This window comes from Papio anubis, chromosome 14, assembly GCF_008728515.1.
Source record: "Papio anubis isolate 15944 chromosome 14, Panubis1.0, whole genome shotgun sequence".
Lineage (NCBI taxonomy): Eukaryota > Metazoa > Chordata > Mammalia > Primates > Cercopithecidae > Papio > Papio anubis.
The window spans coordinates 65,568,451-65,581,628 of record NC_044989.1 but is presented as its reverse complement, the minus strand read 5'-3'; the positions used below and the strand labels follow the sequence as shown (position 1 = coordinate 65,581,628).

Genomic DNA, 13,178 nt, shown 5'->3' with positions numbered 1-13,178 from the left:
ATCACCTGAGGTCAGGAGTTCAAGAACAGCCTGGCCAACATGGTGAAACCCTGTCTCTACTAAAAATACGAAAATTAGCCGGGTGTGGTGGTGCACGCCTGTAGTCCCAGCTACTCGGGAGGCTGAGGCAGGAGAATCACTTGAACCCGGGAGGTGGAGGTTGCAGTGAGCTGAGATTGTGCCACTGCACTCCAGCCTGGGCGACAGAGCAAGACTCTGTCTCAAAAAAAGAAAAAGAAAAAAGGTTATTCAGTGACAAGGATTGTGATGCTGAGGCAGGAAATGCTAGTGAAGTAGGTAGGAAAGGAGCAAGGGAGGTGGAATGCAATTAATGTTAGTAGATCGCCTGGCCCTGCAAAATGGACGTGTGGGCTTTTACAAGACACGGATATTTTCATTTAAACTCTAGATGCTTTGTTACTGGGGACCAACTTGAGAAAAAGGGAAATGTCTCCATACAACGTTAACAAGGGAAACTCACTATGTAGCCAAAACAGGGAGGAAAACAACAACTTGTAAAAGATCATGTGTTACTAAGTCAGTTCATTCATTTATTCAACCATTCAATCAGCATAAACTCCCAGCACTGTGCGGGAGGTCAAGAACATGGCGATAAATGAGGTCGGAAAAAGTACCGCAAGCCACCCCCCGGTCAAGTCTTCTCCTGGTTGGGTGCTGCCATCTCAAAGGAAAAGTGGGGCTGAGAAGGCTGTACCCGCTCCAAGCCTACCTCCCACCCCTTCTCAGCCCCACTAATAGTAATACCACTTTCCCTTCCTCTTCAATTCTCTACCTTCTACCCATGGGGCTTGGCTCCTCCCATCCTCCCATTCACCTTCCCCCAACTACCAAGATAGTCTTCAAACCGTAATAATCCCAAGCAATCTACTTCTGAGGCTGAGTTTTGCAAATAATTCTATGGGAGCGAGGCAGGGGGTGATTTCCAGGACCCAAGGAAGCAAGAATGGGGCCTATTTGTGGAATGAGCAAATTGAATGAATAGTCACACTTTGGTTGTATCTCTTAAGCAAAATAACCTATAATTAGAATTTTAATAGGCCAGAAATTAAAGGAGGTGTACAAGGCAGGGCAGAAAGGAGGAGCAAGGACCCTTCAATTCCCATCCTCCAAAGTGGTTACAATCCTGCTGTCTAAGGTCCAGATTACTTGGGTTCAACCCGGCTTTTCCATTTGTCACTTGAGTGACCTAGGACAGATCCTTTCAGATACCTCTCTGTACCTCTTTCCTTATTCATAAGGTTGGAGGAATAGTTATTTCACAAGGTTACAAAGATAAAGCCCTGGGAGCAGCACTTCGCATGTAACGAATGCTCCGTGTGTTAGCTGGACACGTGATCTGGGGCGCCTCTGCCACTGTGACAGTCGGGACAGGCCTGCCCACTCCCCCAGCTCTCTTCTGCAGCTCTATTCCTGGTGGCCCGTGGGTAGCTCTTGGACAAAACTCAACATACCCAGTCTCCCAAGACTAGCAACAATTCCTAGTTACAACAGTTTAAATTCATATGAAGCTGAAACAGGAAGTCTGCGTCAAAGGAACAAATCTGCCAAGGTTTCCCTGGTCCAATTGTAGATCACCTCTGAGGTTATTACACAGAGTACTTTTATTCCTCTCTTCTAAACTTCCTGCTTCTAGATGAGGCCTAGGGAACCTACTGCTGCATTATAAAGCCCATTTCAGTGCCTTTCTGCATCCCTTGGCAACCCTCCTAGAATGTGGAAGCAGCTCATTTAAAAATAGAACGCTTTTTTTTCTTTGGTCCTTCTACACTTAGTAGACAGTGTACTAAGTGGAAAAATAGTCATCCTAGTCTTTCCTCCCATTTTCTTCCCTTTTTTCTGTCCCTCCTCTTTTCTTCTCCACTTTTTTTTTTTTTTTTTCTTTTTTCCTCTGCTTCTTTAAATCCCTCCCTGTGGGTCAGAATCGAGCTCATTCTGTTCTGGACTTCATTTTGTTCTGAACTATATAGACACAAGCCTAGGAAATGGTAGTTTCTTTTCCGAACTTGGTGCATGGCTGAAAAATGAGACCGAAGAGGTTCCTGGGCAAAGAACAGGAAATGAAGAGAAAAGGAACTGGCTCTGGGAAGGGGCTTAGAGACATTTCCCAAGCTGATTAGTTCGTTACTAGCAATTACTATTCAGCCTCCCACGAGTGGCCAGACTTAGATTCTCTTAGGATAAAATTCATAATGCTAGATCCAAGCATTTACCTGATCTTCAATGCAGTGTATTTTATCTCTGGATTTCTTTTCTCTCTTTCTTTCTCTCTCTCTCTCTCTTTCTTTCTTTTTTTCAGAGTCTCGATCTGTCGCCCAAGCTGGAGTACAGTGGTGAGATCTTGACTCACCACAACCTCCGTCTCCCAAGTTCAAGCGATTCTTCTGCCTCAGCCCCCTGAGTAGCTGGGACTACAGGCATACACCACCACACCAGGCTAATTTTTGTATTTTTAGTAAAGACGAAGTTTCACCATGTTGGCCAGGCTGGTCTCAAACTCCTGACCTCAAGCAATCTGCTCGCCTCAGCCTCCCAAAGTGCTGGGATTACAGGTGTGAGCCACCGCGCCTGGCCTTATCTCTGGAGATCTAGCCAGAGCCAACATCAACTTCTTTTTTATTATTTATTGTTAAGTACGTGTCTGATGTTAGCTCCACATATGATTTATTTTGTTGGTTGTTATTTTCTGAGTCATAAAAGGAGGGGTTCCAGTGTTCAGGAAGTCCAAAATGAATGAAATTTGCTTGACTGCTTAGCAACCTCCTATCTAAAAATCAGTCTTTTGAGCCGGGTGTGGTGGCTCTTGCCTGTAGTAGTCCCAGCTGCTCAGGAAGCTGAGGAGGGAGGATCCTTTGAGCCTAGGAGTTCGAGGCTGTGATGAGTCATGATCATGCCAGTGCACTCCAGCCTGCGTGACAAAGCAAGACCCCCTTTCAATAATCAATCAATCAATCTTTTTGTGGTTATGCCCAAGGACCAGGTACAGGATAGGAGGTTGCCCTGAAGCTACAGATACCCTATTTTATGTTGGCTATGGACAGGCTATGAATAATATTTATGAGGAATGAAAATAGTTTTAGTTTTTAAAAAAAATTTTAAATATGTCTTCTTCTTTGGACTGTCATACTTTTAGTTTTTAACCATAGTTTATTTTGTGTAGGTTGATGTGAGGAACACCTTTAAAAAAGTGTTAACTCTGTGGTTAAAAAAAAATCAAAATTGTCATTCAGCTTCTTAATTTCCTAAATTAGCCTCTGAATTTGATTGATTGGCTTGCTTTGAGTTAGTGCTGAAAACTGAACTGAATCTTTGCCAATTCAGACAGCAGTATTGTGACTTGATATCTTTTTTTTTTTTTTTTCTGAGACAAGGTCTCACTCTGTCACCCAGGCTGGAGTACGGTAGGGTGATCATAGCTCACTGTAGCCTTTGCCTCCCAGGCTCAGGTGATCCTCCCACCACAGCCTCCCAAGTAGCTGGGACTACAGGTGCACAACAAAGCCCAGTACATTTTTTTGTAGAGATGGGGTTTCACCACATTACCCAGGCTGGTCTTGAACTCCTGGACTCAAGTGATCTGTCTGCCTCGCCCTCTCAAAGTGCTGGGATTGCAGGCATGAGCCACCATGCCCAGCTGACCTCTTCATTATTTATGGAGTCTATGCCCCTGGGTGTATTAGGGTGCTCATTTCAAACAGTCAAAAGGAATTATTTGATTCCTTTCATAATTACCCCAGTCTTAAGAAGACTAAGAAAAAAATAGTTTGTTCCACAAGTGTGAAGAAGAAATTCTGAAATTAGAAGGAAAATTTGCATGAATGCCTTTTGTATCTGCCTCTTTACATTTTGGTAAATTTCAGCAATCAGCTGGGTGCAGTGGCTCAGGCCTGTAATCCCAGCACTTTGGGAGGGCGAGGCAGGCAGATCACTTGAGTCTAGAAGTTCAAGACCAACCTGGGTAATGTGGTGAAACCCCATCTCTACAAAAAATTTTACTGGGCTTTGTTGGGTAGATCACCTGAAGTTAGGAGTTCAAGGGCAGCCCAGCCAACATGGTAAAACTCTGTCTCTAGTAAAAATACAAAAATTAGCCAGGTGTGGTGGCGTGCGCCGGTAATCCCAGCTACTAGGGAGGCCGAGGCAGGAGAATTGCTTGAACCTGGGAAGCAGAGGTTGCTGTGAGCGGAGATCGCGCCATTGCACTCCACCCTGGGCAATAAGAGCGAAACTCTGTCTCAAAAAAAAAAAAAAAAAAATCAGCAATCAGAAGAAAATGTCCACCTACTCTACATTACATCTACTTTCTCAGGTTCCTTCTCCCTTAATGGTTGCTCCTTCTCCCAGACCTCTTATCCTTGGGGTGCCCCAGGGCTCCTTCCTTGACCCTGGTCATTATCTGCTTTCATTTGCTCTGTTATCTCATTGATTTGGGGGATTTTACATTTCTTTCAGGAATGCCAGAGTATTCAAGAGTGAAGCAACAAGATGTTTCCTACTCTGAAACGGCTCAGTTAAACAAACAAACAAAAACGTGTATAAATAGACAAATATGGCTGGGCGTGGTGGCTCATGCCTGTAATACCAGCACTTTTGGAGGCCAGAGCGAGAGGATCGCATGAGCCCAGGAGTTTGAAACTAGTCTGGGCAACAAAGTGAGAACCTGTCTCTATTTTTATTTTTATTTTTATTTTTTATTTTTTTTTTGAGACGGAGTCTCACTCTGTCGCCCAGGCTGGAGTGCAGTGGCCGGATCTCAGCTCACTGCAAGCTCCGCCTCCCGGGTTCACGCCATTCTCCTGCCTCAGCCTCCAGAGTAGCTGGGACTACAGGCGCCCGCCACCTCGCCTGGCTAGTTTTTTGTATTTTTTAGTAGAGACGGGGTTTCACCGGGTTAGCCAGGATGGTCTCGATCTCCTGACCTTGTGATCCGCCCGTCTCGGCCTCCCAAAGTGCTGGGATTACAGGCTTGAGCCACCGTGCCCGGCCTCTATTTTTATTTTTAAAAGATAGAGAAATATAGAGCTAATATGGCAAAATGTTAATAATTGTTGAATGAAGGTAGAAGGTATATGTACTAAATGTATGTGCATTTGTGTATGTTTGAAAACATTCATATTAAAAGGATGGAAAAAGGTGAGTAACTTATCTGTCTACATACTTACAACTCCCAAATTATGTCTCCTGCTCAGACCTCTCTCCTGAACTCCAGATTCACATGTCTACAGCCCACTTATGGCCCCATTTGGATGTCAAAGCAGTGTATCCAAAACTGAACTCCTGATCTACCCTCAAGCCTGCTGCATCAGCAGCTTTCCCACCTCAGCTGATGACAACTCCATTTTTTGTAGTTGTTCAGGCTTCAAACCGTGGAGTCACTTTGACTCTTCTCTTTCTCTCCCAGTCCACATCCTATCCCTCTGTAAATTCTGTTGGTTCTGTTTGCAGAACTCATCCAGAATGTGATCCCTTTTTACCCCTGCCACTCTACATGCTGGTTTGAACCACTCCCAGCTCTAGCCTGGATCATAACAGTAGGCTCCCACCTGTCCCACCTGGTCTCCTTGTTTTGTCTTGTCCCCTTCAGTCTATTCTCAACAGGGAAGCCAGAGAGATACCCCCACTTTTTTTTTTTTTTGAGACAGAGTCTCACTCTGTCACCCAGGCTGGAGTGCAGTGGTGCAATCTCAGCTCGCTGCAACCTCCGCCTCCTGGGTTCCCCCCATTCTCCTGTCTCAGCCTCCTGAGTATCTGGAACCACAGGCGCCTGCCACCATGCCCGGCTAATTTGTTGGGGTTTTTTTTGGTTTTTTTTGTTTGTATTTTTAGTAGAGACGGAGTTTCACCATGTTAGCCAGGATGGTCTCGATCTCCTGACTTCGTGATCCGCCTGCCTCAGCCTCGCAAAGTGTTGGGATTACAGGCGTCAGCCACAGCGCCTGGACCCTTTTTTTTCCTTTTTTAAAAAAAGACATTATCTTGCTCTGTCATCCGGACTGGAGTGCAATGGCATGATCTTGGCTCCCTGCAACCTCCACCTCCCGGGTTCAAGCGATTCTCCTTTCTCTTGCCTCAGCCTCCCAAGTAGCTGGGATTACAGGCGCTGCCACCATACCCAGCTAATTTTTGTATTTTCAGTACAGATGGGGTATCACCATGTTGGCCTGGCTGGTCTCGATTTCCTGACCTCAGGTGATCCACCCGCCTAGGCCTCACAAAGTGCTGGGATTACAGGCATGAGCCACCACTCCTGGCCCACAGAGACCCTTTAAAATGAAAGCCAAATTGAGTTCCTCTCTGCTTAAAAGTGCTTTGTTCAGAGGAAGCAAGGAAATAGTGGAAACTGAAATCCTTCAACAGCCCCAGGCCCTACCGAATTTCCTTGACCTTCCCACCTGGCCAACTATGCAGTCACTTTGGCCTCTTTGCTGTTTCCGGAATAAGCCACTATACTGCTTTCTTGGGACTCGGTGCAGCTGTTAACACTTCCTGGAATGTTCTTCCCCTAAACATTTACACCGTTTGCTTAAAATTAATTCCTAACAAAGTCTACCCTTAAGATTGCAATTTGCTTCTCCACACATGCCAGATCCACCTAACCTTGATTTTATTTCACTATAGTGCTCACCACCTTCTAACACATTACCTGATTTCCTTATGCATTATGTTTCTCGTCTGTCTCCTTCACTTGAATATCAGCTTGGTGAGGATAGGGATGTTTTACTTGCTGTTACATATCATGTGCCTAGAACAGTACTCAGCTCAGTGTGGGGCCTGGCATGCAATATCTGTGAAATGAATGAATAGGTACACTTTGGTTGTATCTCTTTAGCAGAAGGACTTATAATGATAACGTTTATAGGTCAGAAATGAAACTTGGCTGGGTGCAGTGGCTCACGCCTATAATCCCAGGATTTTGGGAGGCTGAGGTGGGAGGATGGCTTGAGGCCAGGAGTTCGAGACCAGCCTGAACAACATAGTGAAACTTCATTTCTACAGAAAAATCAAAACATTAGCCAGGTGTGGTGGTGCACGCCTGTAGTCCCAGCTAACTTGGGAGGCTGAGGTGGGCGAATTGCTTGGGCCTGGGAGGTCGTGGCTGCAGTGAACTGTGATCACACCACTGCACTCCAGCCTGGCCAACACAGTGAGACCCTGTCTCAAAAAACAAAACAAAACAAAAGCAAAAACAAACAAACAAAAAAATTAGGCCGGGCGTGGTGGCTCATGCCTGTAATCCTAGTACTTTGGGAGGCCAAGGCAGGTGGATCATGAGGTCAGGAGATCGAGACCATCCTGGCGAACATGGTGAAACCTCGTCTCTACTAAAAATACAAAAAAATTCGCCTGGTGTGGTGGCGGGCACCTGTAGTCCCAGCTACTCGGGAGGCTGAGGCAGGAGAATGACGTGAACCCGGGGGGCGGAGCTTGCAATGAGTGGAGATCGCACCACTGCATTCCAGCCTGGGCGACAGAGTGAGACTCCGTCTCAAAAAAATAAATAAAAAATTAAAAAATTAAACTTGGCTGGGCATGGTGGTTCACTCCTGTAATCCCAGGACTTTGAGAGACTGAGGCACAAGGACCTCTTGAGCTCAGGAATCAAGACAAACCTGGGCAACATAGCAAGACCCTGTCTCTAAAAATATATATATATATATATTTTTTTTTTTGAAAGAAAAATTAAACTTAACCCAAAACTTTTTTTTTTTGAAACAGAATCTTGCTCTGTCTCCCAGGCTGGAGGACAGTGGTGCAATTTTGGCTTACTGTAACCTATACTTCCTGGGTTCAAGCGATCCTCCTACCTCAGCCTCCTGAGTACGTGGGACTACAGGTGCATGCCATCAGGCCCAGCTAAATTTTTGTATTTTTAGTAGAGACAGGGTTTCACCATGTTGGCCATGCTAGTCTCAAACTCCTGACCTCAAGTGATCCGCCCGCCTCAGCCTCCCAAAGTGCTGGGATTATAGGCAGGAGCCACCATGCCTGGCCTCAAAACTATTTTTTTTTTAACAGAAAAGATTGTTTGCACTCAGATTAGGACTTAATCCACAGGAGTCATTTCACTCTCAGAGGTGCGAAACACTGCCCAAAGGTACTTGGCCCCACACCAAAACAGCAGCTGCAGCCAAGCCTCAATGAAGACAGTGCTTGCTGTTCCAACAGTGAAACACCATCACAGGCATCACACTAGCCAGGAGAGCTAACGACTGCTGGATAAAACTTTTAAAATCCAGAATCCTGAACTATACTTTCCTTTCACTCCAGTTTGTTCTAATTTTTTTTTTTTTTTTTTTTTTTTTTTACTACAGTGGTACCAAGCTGTCTGTGAATGGCCTCTTTTGTGAATGATTTCATTGTTCTTTTTATTCTGTTTGTTGCAATTCTTGGAACTCCTGTCAATTCAGCTGTTTCATTGAAACTTTGTACTTCCTTAAAGGAAAATGACACAACTCAATATATTAGAATCAGTGTGGGTTAAAATCAGAATAAGAATAATCTCCCTTTGACCTGGCAAAATTTAAACAAGTGTCCTATGGGATATGAAGACGTATCTTTGACATCCACTTTTTTTTTTTTTTTTTTTTTTGAGACAGTCTCACTCTGTCACCTAGGCTGGAGTGCAGTGGTGGGATCTCAGCTCACTGCAACCTCTGCTTCTTGGGTTTAAGCAATTCTTATGCCTCAGCCTCCCAAGTAGCTGTGATTACAGGCACACGCCAGCACGCCTGGCTAATTTTTGTATTTTTAGTAGAGACAGGGTTTCACCATGTTGGCCAGGCTGGTCTTGAACTCTTGACCTCAAATGATCTGCCTTCCTCAACCTCCCAAAGTGCTAGGATTACAGGAGTGAGTCACGGTTCCCAGCCATGAAACCCACTGTCATTAACACTCACCCACATCCTCTACATTCCATGGCAAGCCAGGTTCTTCCTAAATGTTGTTAGCCCCTCAGACTAGTATGAAAAATTACTTTTTGACAATATAGTAGATTTCTCCCAACCTTTCTTGGCTGACTTCTTAAAAAGCAGAAGCAGAGTTATCATTATGCTCCCAGGAAGAGCTATTTATGTAATGCAACATAATTATTTTCTATAGCAATTCTGCTGGTAAAAATAGCTATTCTAGAAGGTAGCTCCTCTTTTTTTCTAGCTTGACCATATTTATAGACATGTTAAATGCCTTTCTTAGTGTCTCAATAATAAATCTTATAGTTGTATTTATTTATTTATTTTTGAGACAGGGACTTACTCTGTCACCCAGGCTGGAGTGCAGTGCTGCGGTCACAGTTCACTGCAGTCTTTACTTCCTGGGTTCAAGCGATCCTCCCACTTCAGCCTTCCTGCCACCACCACACCTGGCTAATTTTTGTATTTTTTGTAGAAACAGAGTTTTGCCATGTTGCCCAGGCTGATATTGAAATCCTGGCCTCAAGCAATCCACCCACTTCCCAAAGAGCTGGGATTACAGGCATGAGCCACCATACCTGGCCAATCTTGTAGCTTTCAATGGATGAAAAGCCAATGGTTCACAAGTTCATCTGATCCTTTTTACTCCCTCTCCTCCCTTTTCTTGGTGTATGAAAATTGGTAAATTCAGAGAGAAAAGACAACTAATATAAGGCACTAAATGGAAATGAAAGTAAGTTGAACAAAGGATTAAAAAAAAAAAAAAAAGACTGATTCCTGAAAGAGAGAATGATAGAGCTAATGTGCCAAAATATGAGCAATTGGTGAATTGGGCAAAAGGTATCAGAGAGCTTTTGTAGAATTCTTGTAGCTTTTCTGTAAGTTTGAATTACTTAAAAATAAAGAGTTAAAAACACGTCTGATCTTTTTGGGCTAAGTATTAGTAAATAAGGCATCCACATCTGGTAGCTGCTGGGGATACAATGACGAATGATGTACAGATCTTGTCCACATATTATTCACAATCTAGAAGGAGAGAGAGACATGTAAATAAATGTCTCAAGATTATGAAGTGGGGCTCCTTCGTTTCAGCATCCACTGTGGCACCAGTGAACAGATAATCAGTTTAACAAAGTCAGCTGAAGCTAACAGTCCTCTCTGCCTAGGAGGAATTTTCGAAGGGAATGGGAAAAAACCTGTTTTACAATTCTTAGACTCCTCAGTTCTATCAAGGCTATAGAAAGGGGAGAGAGCCCAGTCCCTGAGGGAGGAGAGCTGGAATGCCACCTTCTTAATCCCACACTTGTAGAACAATGCCAAGAGGATACCTTGGAGAACCTAAAATGTGTTTCTTCAGAGGGGACAAACAGAAAACCAAAAATAAAATGGCAGGTGTAAACCCTATCTTATTATTGAAAATAAATAGTCTAAAGACAGCAATTAAAACACAGAATTTGGGCCGGGCGCGGTGGCTCACGCCTGTAATTCCAGCACTTTGGGAGGCCAAGGCGGGTGGATCACCTGAGGTCAGGAGTTTGAGACCAGCCTGGCCAACATGGTGAAACCCTGTCTCTACTAAAAATACAAAAATTAGCTGGGCATGGTGGCAGGTGCCTGTAATCCCAGCTACTCGGGAGGCTGAGGCGGGAGAATCTCTTGAACCAGAGAGGCGGAGGTTGCAGTGAGCCGAGACTGCGCCATTGCACTCCAGCCTGAGGGACAAGAGTGAGACTTCGTCTCAAAAAAAAAAAACCAACCAACCAAACAAATAAACAAAAAACACAGAATTTGGTCTGGGTGTGGTGGCTCAGGCCTATAATCCCAGTGTTTTGGGAGACTGAGGCAGGAATATCGCTTGAGGCCAGGAATTTGAGGTTACGGTGAGCCCTGATTGCCCACTGCACTCCAGCCTGGGTGACAGAGTAAGACCCTGTCTCTCAAATAGTAGATAGGGAAAGGGTAGACCCTGTTTATTATTTTCAACCTGTACCAGGAAAAGAGAAACCCCACTGAATAAAAATGCTGACATTTTATGGATATTGGTAGTATTATAGAATTATGGGGGCTGGGCGTGGTGGCTCATGCCTGTAATTCCAGCACTTTGGGAGGCTGAGGCAGGTGGATCACCTGAGGTTAGGAGTTCCAGACCAGCCTGGCCAACATGGAGAAACCCCATCTCTACTAAAAATACAAAAAATTAGCTGGGTGTGGTGGCAGGCGCCTGTAATCCCAGCTACTTGGGAAGCTGAAGCAGGAGAATCACTTGAACTTGGGAGGTGGAGGTTGCAGTGAGCCGAGATCGCACCATTGCACTCCAGCCTGGGCAACAAGAATGAAACTCTGTCCTCCCCCCCCAAAAAAAAAAAATGGATTATGGGCCAGGCACGGTGGCTCACGCCTGTAATTCTAACACTTTGGGAGGCCAAGGCAGGTGGATCACCTGAGGTTAGGAGTTCGAGACCAGCCTGGCCAACGTGGTGAAACCCCGTCTCTACTAAAAATATAAAAATTAACCAGGCATGGTGGCAGGCACCTGTAATCCTAGCTACTCGGGAGGCTGAGGCAGGAGAATTGCTTGAACTGGGGAGGTGGAGGTTGCAGCGAGCTGAGATTGTGCCACTGTACTCCAGCCTGGGCAACAGAGCAAGACTCCAGGAAGCAGAGGTTGCAGTTAGCTGAGATTGTGCCACTGCACTCCTGCCTGGACGACAGAGTGAGATGCTGTCTCCAAAACAAAAACGAATAAATAATAAAAATAAGAATTAAAAAAGAGGCAAAATAAGAGCCTAAAAATATACTACCAAGGTAAAAGGTAATACCAAAAAGCTACCTGGTGTCTGGCAGAAATGTTGCAAGAGTGTTATTGTTATTGTATAACAGGGCTTCACAAACTTTCATGTTCCTAGAAATCATCTGGGGATTGTGTTAGTATGCAGATTCTGATTCAACAGGTCTTGGGTAGGCCTGAGAGTCTGCATTTCTAATAAGCTCCCAAGTGATGCTGCTGGTCCAGGGACCTCAGTTTAATGAGTAAAGTAGAGGGCATGTGGGCCATGGTATCTGCCTTACTTGATAACCCCTCATAGCTGAAACTGATCGTCCTCCTCCATGGTCCTCCATTCAGGACTTTTGTGAGGAGTAGAGAGGGGAGTATATTTACTGGCCCCACAGTGGGCTTCCGACTCAAGGAGAACTCTTCCACAGGCTAGGCTTCAAAATACAAGATGCCGGGGTCTAAGGCAGCTATAACAATTAGCTGGGCCACCTGGACCAGGAATTTGCACGAAAGCACAGGCCAGGCACCAGAGGTAGTGACTATAACTCCCCAGGGGCCAGATAGGCTTAATAGTTCCATTCATTTTGTGTATCCAAAACACTCCCTCCCCTTTTCCTCACGTAGTCTGGATACATTCACTCACTCATTTCTTCCTTCAGCAAGTATGTATTGAGCATCTACTCTACTGGAGGCACAGTTCTGGGCTCCAGAGATACAACAGAGAGTAAAATAGGCCCCTCATCTCAGGAAGTTTGCATTCAGACTTTTTAGACAAACTGGTGGGTGAATTATATACACTTCCAAGTGATAAAGAAAGTGAGAGGCGAATGAAAATACTCTTGAATTTTTTCACAATTATACTTTAGAGCAGGGGTCGCCAACCCTCGGGTTATGGACTGGTACTGGTCCGTGGCCTGTTAAGAACTGGCCTGCACAGCAGGTGATGAGTGGCGGGCGAGCAAGCAAAGCTTCCTCTGTATTTACAGTCCCTCCCCATGACTGGCATTACCACCTGAGCTCTGCCTCCCGTCAGATTAGTGGTGGTATTAGATTCTCACAGGAGCACGAACCCTATTGTGAACTGTGCACACAAGGGATCTAGACTGCATGTTCTTTATGAGAATCTAACGCCTGATGATCTGTCACTGTCTCCCGTTACCTCCATATGGGACTGTCTAGTTGCAGGAAAACAAGCTCAGGGCTCCCACTGATTCTATGTTATGGTGAATTGTATGATTATTCATTATGCATTACAATGTAATATTAATAATAGTAGAAATAAAATGCAGAATACATGTAATGTACTCGAATCATCCCAAAACAATCCACCCCCCCCCATTCTGGTCCATGAAAAAATTGCCTTCCATGAAACTGGTCCCTGGTGCCAAGAATGTTGGGGCCTGCTGCTTTAGAGGGCATTTATCTTTAAACAACATTATCTGAAAATGGCGTGGGATAAGTTGTTGGTTCCCACT

At 44.8% G+C, this 13,178-nt stretch overlaps 1 non-coding gene across 1 annotated transcript; it reads right to left on the bottom strand.

Moving 5' to 3' along the window:
* Positions 1–8,039: 8,039 nt before the first annotated feature.
* Positions 8,040–8,236, bottom strand: LOC116270413. The gene has a single exon (XR_004178451.1). It is a non-coding gene; the product is annotated as a small nucleolar RNA SNORA74 (small nucleolar RNA).
* Between the last annotated feature and the right edge of the window lie 4,942 nt (positions 8,237–13,178).